The sequence below is a fragment of the Halyomorpha halys genome, unplaced genomic scaffold (assembly GCF_000696795.3).
Source record: "Halyomorpha halys isolate HHAL.00 unplaced genomic scaffold, Hhal_1.1 Scaffold2381.1, whole genome shotgun sequence".
NCBI lineage: Eukaryota > Metazoa > Arthropoda > Insecta > Hemiptera > Pentatomidae > Halyomorpha > Halyomorpha halys.
Genome location: NW_027116241.1, coordinates 14,754 through 22,811, shown reverse-complemented (window position 1 = coordinate 22,811; position 8,058 = coordinate 14,754). Strand labels below are relative to the sequence as shown.

The 8,058-nt window shown below is 35.7% G+C and overlaps 1 non-coding gene across 1 annotated transcript; it reads right to left on the bottom strand.

Moving 5' to 3' along the window:
- Nucleotides 1-1,988: 1,988 nt before the first annotated feature.
- On the bottom strand, nucleotides 1,989-3,613 carry LOC106691466 (uncharacterized). The gene is made up of 4 exons (XR_001344791.1): nucleotides 3,451-3,613; nucleotides 3,057-3,125; nucleotides 2,452-2,541; nucleotides 1,989-2,161 (listed from the first exon to the last, which is right to left on the bottom strand). It is a non-coding gene; the product is annotated as an uncharacterized protein (transcript).
- Nucleotides 3,614-8,058: the final 4,445 nt, after the last annotated feature.

Below are 8,058 nucleotides of genomic sequence, written 5' to 3'. Positions count from 1 at the left end.
AGAGAGAGAGAAAGAGAAGAGAAAGTGAGATACCAGCTGGGACCAAAAAGGTACCATACCTGTGCGTACTGAAATCCTCTGCCAAGGTGGTGACCTCTGTCAAAGAAAGCAGGCCTTAGTTCAATGAAACTTGACGATAAAGGCAATGCCTGAGCAATGTAAACGTAAACATGTACTGAGATAATTTTTTGGGGGCGAGGATCAAAAGAGACTCAGCCTCACAAGGAACCTATAGGCCAATGAACTGCCCACCCCCTCTTGACCACAAGTAAAAGAGAGTGGCAGCTGGATTTAGCCAATGGGGAGAAAAAACATAACATTAATATAAGAATATATAAATATAAATATATGGTTTAATAAATATAATACAGTCGTTGGAATACCTGTTCCTAAAGCAGCTGAGACGGCAATATATTTAAAATTACAATATTTACATGGTTTATGAATGAGAATATGGAACTATTTACAATCAAATTAATAAAAAACTAATATAACAAGTGGTTCACTCCGTCGGAGAAGCAATGTAGGTGTTAATTCTTCCGCTCCCTCATTGGTAGATATCGCTACAGCTGAGGGCCTATCAGTGAACCAATTGTCTCCAATTATTTTTTTTTTTCTTAAATGACCTTTGGTTTGTTTTATGAAAAAAAAAGTGAGGTCATTTTATCAAATTGACTGAATGCACTCTAGGATATTTGTAAATTTCATGCAAATAAATAACTTATTTCATTTCTTAACATTATCTTATACAGATATATATTAATGACTACTACTTACTATGTCATTAGATAAAAAAAAAATTTCTACTTCTATTAGTCTCTTTGATCAGATGTGAACATTCCTGTTGATTCGTTTGGTATTAAAATAAAAATAATTTATAATAATTGAAACTTCACAGAGCACATCGAAAAAAAATAATTATAAGCTACTGGAACTCCTTTAATTCAAAATTTTTCCTTGAACATTAACCGAATATTGACATCAAAAGTAGGATGGGTGTGTATGATTTATCAGTTCTAATTCCAGTTAAATACGTGAAGAACTCTCTACAAGAAACTCTATGCAATGCCAGTATATATAGATTAGGAAGTTGGTTAGAAGATGAGCTGACAGAATGAATCTTACAAGAATTATATAGAAAGATTATAAAAGGAAGAAAAATTGTGGATTAGATGAGGTATTAAATTGGATTAACATTAAAAAAGAACACATAAGATATATAAGAAATTAGTGGAAAAATATACTGATCTAATTTAACTGTTTCCTTATTTCCAAGAGGTACTGTGGAGGTAGTAATCTGGAGTAATCCATCTTGTAAGATTAGAAAGGACAATGAGAGGTGGTAAGTCCTCGAAGGATGGAAACTTTGCTCTGAATGATATTTGTCTGCAGTCTCATAGGAAGAATACAGGTCCTTGGAGTAAGGAAACTTCGTTCTACTGGGTACAAGTCTCCAGGCACAAAGGTGAATGTAAGTCCTATCTGGGTACTCGGTGTTGTTCCTTACGAAAGGATTAAAGGACCATTAGGAACAAGCGTAAAATAAGACATATCAGATTATAAAACAACCGTGGAAGAATATACTGAATGTGCTTATTTGCTATGTTCTAAGAAAGGAGCGTTTTACGAGTAGCTCTGGTGTATTGATTCTGCTAAGAATGCCGATGAGAGGCACGTCCTGTAAGAATTTACTTTTTTTGTTATTCAGTATACTCTTTTGGTAAAGTTTGTTTATTAAAGTAATACATTTACAATTATAAGAATATTGACATGTTTATACATCAAATTATTAACATTTCAACCAGTAAATAAACACCACACAAAACTCGAACAGTGATGGTTGGTGCTGTTAGGCTGGAAGCGCTGAAGCTCTTAGTTCTGGCTCCAGCTCATAGGTAGTGTCGCTACATAACCAATAAAATTAACATGAAAATTTAACTATCAATAAAGTTTCGTGCGCTTTCAAAATTTCGTGATACAATGGGGAATAAAATTTATAAAAATATATTAAAATTAATATATATATAATTTATGTGGTGAAGGATATGGGAAACGGAGTGGTGGTGAGAATACTCTCGGCCACAAGTAACCTCAGCCGGGCAACATCAGGAGTGGCGAACTGTATCAAGATGACCAAGTACGTTGTAGCCGAGGCGATCATCTGGAAGCAGAATCATAATATCAAAACTATTCGACTTATAAATACAAGTATTGTGAATCACTCAAAGCCTAATGAAATTGTTGAATTACGACTGAGAAATTAGTTAAACATGAATGAGTTAAGGACCACAGGGAAAAGACGAGGTATCGCGATTTCCGGTGTTCCACAAATCATTCAGGAATCCTATTAATACTTTAAAACTTTAGTTACAACACTTCTCGCTCGTTGTGTTAAAGTTTCACTTGTATGTGAATAGATGAAAATCTAATCCAGAAGCTAATGTTACTCACCGAATGCATCAAAGTGTGGTCCAAATTGAAGAAGCCGCAAGCAGTGAACACGACCTCTTGCTGCATCGAAATGTGCAGTCTCAGCTTGTTCTAGAAAAACGTGACATTGATTAGAAGGGTAAAGGTGATTTGATGGGATTCATTGTAATAGTTTTGAACCGTTTTCAAGAGTTATGATAAGGAAATGGAGAGTTCGGGATACAATTGACGGATTATTATCAACTGAGAGTACCCATATGTTATCGGCATACGTTGCTAGGATATTATTAGAATTATTTGGGAAGTCACTTGTAAATACTATGTAAAGAACGGGAACGAGGATACTACCTTGAGGAACACCTGCGGACTGAAAGAAGAGGGATGGATAGGAATTGTTGTGGTTCACTCTGAATTATCTATTAGTGAGATAGGAAATGATAGTGAGATAGAATGAAGGGGTGGGAATTGACAAAGCTGCTACTTATTCATTTTTATTCCTTATTCAGAGTATTGCTTATTGAATGAGGACAGTTTTTTGTTTGCAACAGTTTCTTCATCTAATCTAAGATATAGTGATTTCCACATTGTTGAAGACAAACATTTAAGAAAATTAAGTTAATACTCACATTATGTTGGATATTGTTGGTCCTATCATCCATCATGAGTTGGTAGAGGAGGGTGTTGAATTCCTTGGACTGAAATACGTAATACTGTACGTTAAAAATAAATTTAGTGTATCCAGTTTATTATATTATTTAGTTGTAATGCAATTCAGTGAAAATGGCTTTAAATAATGATAAGCAGGGGTATCGGTACAGGGTGAGCAGTTCATTACTTCTCCCCTACATCCCCTCCGTAATTTGAAAACCCGAAAAATTAGGGATTTTGAAGACCTAAAATATGAAATTATGATAACATATCATTAAAGGAGGTTATCACACTCCAAATGACTAATTTTTAGAACTCAGTTTTCAAAAAATATTAAAGATAAAGGGACGTTCCATGGAATACTCCCCATACCTATGGTTGGGAAACCCGGTCAAAATTGCCTGGTAATATTAGATGATACCCCTCTCCAATATGTTGTAGCAATGACCCTGATCGAAAGGACTTCTCATTTTCATTCAATTATAGCCAAAGAATCTAGTTAAAAGATTAAAAACATAACAATGCATTCTTAGAACATTTTTCACGCGTTTCCAAGTTTTAATCATACAAGAAAAAAAAGTAAAATTTAAAACTAATAGAAAAATTAAATGCTAGTAGGCTAAAGGAAGGTTATATCTTAAGTAGGTGTTTTTTTTTTTTTAGTACAGCTTTTGGGTGATGTGAGTATTAGGACCTTATACAAGTGGAGGTTGAATGAGAAAATAGACTTTTCTCATAAGTAAACAGCGAAAAGAAATATGAGCATTTGAGGCAACGTTTTATGAAAAAGATTTTATGTGGTGAAAAAATGTAGGAATCAATAAAGGGAAATATTCAGTCTCTCATTAAGTAAGATGATACCATAATAATTGTAATTTTTACTTAAATACCAGAATTTTGTAAGTATCTTGCCAAACAAATAATCCTCAGTCTGAACCATTTAATTGTTCTTAGGAGACTTTTGTCGAGAATGAATTTATATTTTTATTCATTCCATTTCAATTGATTTCCATTTTGAGATATGAGATGGCGTCGAGTCCTATATCTTCCGCCCGTGGAAGTAGCTGCTACATTAATCATATTTCTTGGCTTTAGAATATCTAATGCATCCTTGGTGAGGGGGCCAAGAGGACGGGTGTTTAGTCAGACTTCTATTTAACTAGGACAGTAGCCAGTTCCTGGCTGGCTCTCGTCAGAGCTTGTCAACGATCATTTTACTGATTTAACTTGCTTGTAGGACATTCAAATGAAAAGACTGAGATATGACTAAAGAAGCTATTCATCTCTTAGATTCTATTATCAAAAATGGGCCATTGAAGACAAATTCAGTTTAAGGGAAGGGTTTGATCTCGAATTTCGCTATGGGTAACGGTGGCATTATGGAAGTTTTTAGTTTGCCCCGCAGAATTATACAATTCAACGAAATGTTTCAGCATTTCCCCTTAACGTCCTCTGATTGATTTGTCCGCTTTGGTTATCCAATATTTTTTCCTTAGGAGGGTCTATGTCCTACGTGGAAATGATAGGAGGTCTTACAGTTAATGATCAAACTCGCGGTTTTCTTCAGGCAACATAAGAGGAATCGTCTTTAGCTCTAGAGGGAGATACATGCGCTAAAGGCAAAGTAAGCTTCGTGGTCTAGCTTCAGCGGTGTTGTATTCTGAAATCATATTCCTCCAAAAGTTGGATGACACGGTACTGAGGATTTGAGACACACGATTAGCTTCAAATAGGTGTATTTGAAGCTATTCTTATGTCTCAAATATCTTCACGAGTGAGGGTTCGAAACCAGAAAAGGACTATTCGAATCGGAAGACCGTCTGCATTATTGGTTGCAAGATGGAGGAAACTAGGAGGGAATTAACTCGCGAAACGAAGGAGAAAATTAACCCTCAGTTCAAGGTCATTAGAAACTTCCAACTGGGCGATGAGGTTCCAACAGGGTCAAAACAAGACATCCTTCAGACAGGGTATGACACTTCTAGTCTATTATGTGTTCTGTGACACATCATTTGCCCAGGTATAAATGACTATTGGACAAGATACAATGGTAGTGTTTTATTGTTCTATTGTTAATTACAAAACGGTTTCACACAGGCCTTCTTGAAGAGGCTGAGAAGTGAAGTAGAAGTTTAGATAAGTTGAAAAGTTAGGGCGACACAACAGTAATTTGAAAATAACTTTTATAACAATTATACATCGTAATAATTTTTATTTCTTTTTCAATAAAATCATTGTAATGATTTCCTTTTGTAGTTTTTTTTTATTACTTGTCAGTCTAGAACGTTTTCTATATAAAAAATTTGTAGTGTGTCAATTATACATACTCGTACCTTCTAATAGTTAGAATACTATCCCATGAATTACCACAAATAACGCCAATTACACTAGGGAAAATATTTCCTGCACATTTTTCCTTTTGAGCCAGTCTATTCCTAACATTAACTCCAATTTCACGGAAGATGGAATGTAAGCTCACAAAAGAATAGACAGTCCTTAAGACAGTATATCGGTAGCGATAAGACATTGTATAAAATAGAGGAAAATGATTGAGCGTAAAAAAAAAAATTAAATGAAGTAATAAAAAAATTAAATCGTGCTATTTTCTTGTATGGCATTAAGGTGCTTAAAACGTAATTGTAAAACAAACAGATATTACCGGAGCATATAAAAAAAGTATATATCCTTTCTTAGCTTATTTTCAATTACCCAAAGCGGGAATATATAATGTATAATGGCAAATATTTTTTTATTAAAGTTGTCAATAAAGGTTTTAGAAATCACTTATCGCTACTCTTTTCTTCCAAGCAATTCGTCATTGGAAATAAAACATAGCTATTAGATGGTCCTGAACCACCACTAACGTCGATATTCATTCGGTCTAATAGATGATACATAATAAAAGGTCAACTTACTAATATCCAAAATTGAAAAAAAATCTTCTTATTGGATATATTGCGGAAGTGGGTAGCTCATTGGTAAAGCAATGGAGTACTAACTCTAAGGACCCGGGGCTCGAATCCACCTGTAGCAGATCCCTGTACCCTTTGAGTCAGTCCTGTGGGTTCGGGAGCCCTCCAGGGCCTACCCAGCCTCAAAAAGTGGGTACCCTTCATTGGGTAAAAGTGTTGAGGTCAATAGTTATTTCCGACCGAATCACCTTCTAGCACTCCGTTGGCCTAGTAACAGTACTTCTTTACAAAGTACAGCATACCCTTCATGAGTTATAGTTTTACAGTTGTTTTTTTTTTTTTATGTATTTACAGCTATAGATTGAAAAAACATAATATTTGCTACAGTAATTAGTAGAGTGGGGAGAAATAATTTAAAAAAATAAAAGCTGGATGATTAAAATAAATCTCTTTAAATCACGTTTGTAGGTGATACTAAACTTAGGATAATTAATGACACTTATATTCTAAAGTCCATAAAAAATAACCTCTCAAATTGCAGTAGATATACAATACACGTGGATAATATTTCGCCTATTGTTGAAGGTACAAATATTATAGATGGTTATGTAATTTTTGATATATATTATATTGTATTATCCAGAAAGCGAACTATTCTTACAAATTTACTAACCATTTTAATTGACAACTGTCTTACCAGCTGATTCCACCAATGAGAGACAGGCCAGTATCACTGCTTCGGTCCATTCCACCAAATCGTGGTGTACTTCATCTTCTTGGGCAAACAGCCTAGCGAAGCTAAGAATTGTCTTTTGAAATTAAATGTCTCCAGAGATGGAGTGACACGGTGCTGAGGTTAAGACTCACGTGATGAGCTTCAAATACATCTCGCTTATGAGTGTGTAAGCTAGAGACCTGAAAACTCAACTCAGGACATCTCACAGGCAGGGATTGTAAATTCTATTTATATTGTAACGTCTATTAGCTGTTTTGTGAGTTTAACAGATATGAATGCAGACTGAACAGAACGCGAACACAGTGTTCTAGCAATAAAGCCAACGAATGCGAACCGATGGGCAATCTTAGGGCAGTAATCTTTGAATAAAAATGTTTTTATATTATGAATGATTTGCTGTGTCAGCCAATAAAAAAGAACCAAGTACTTACTTCCCTATTCGCCACTGCTGCACAATGAATCAAGCGCCACACCGAGGTAGAGAGGTATAAAAGAATCATTATGACATCTCCAGGTATGACGCTGCTCCATGGTGCACCACTAATGAGACACCTCTACAAAACGACACTGACCAACCTACAGGGTTTCCAGAACTCCTTCCTGTGGCGAATAGTACGAGGAACATCACTCCAGCGGACCAGGAACAGAGAAATTTGTGCAGAGCTCCAACTCCCAACCGTGCCAGAATTCATAGGCCGTAGGCACATCAAATTCTTTGATGGGCTGAAAGCCTGTGCCAATTCACTGTTCAGAGAAATCACCCCTCCACCAAGACCTGGGAGGTGGCAGAGCACTGTTCCCTTGGTCGATGTTCTCGCCTTGGGAGGGACTTCTGGCTCTACAGCCTGAAGTCATCACTTCATCATCGCCAGCCGGAATAGCCCCTCCCTATTCCTAGGACGCTCACGACGGACTCATGCCATCGTCGATGACACCGCCTTCAGCGGACCCGCCAGCTTATCTTATAATGCCACACTGGCAATCCAAGATATATTATTTGCCTGAGTATATACATTTCTTTCTCTTTGTATATATTTAATTTGTTGTTTTAATTTTTTCTAGGTCAGAAAAAAAAAAAACTCCAGTGGTGTTGATATATTACATTATTTGAGCTGGCATTGAGATAGATAAAATATATATAACTAATAGTAGAAGCATAGCTGATGAATATCATGAGATGCTTCTCATTATGTATCTCATACATTTTCTCATATATTATCTCATAATGTATTGCTTAGAATACATTAAATTAATCTCTGTTGAAATCGAAACCATTCGGCACGCAGCGTCGACGAGTTTCTCGATAATTGGTAATCTATTTAAAGGGACTGG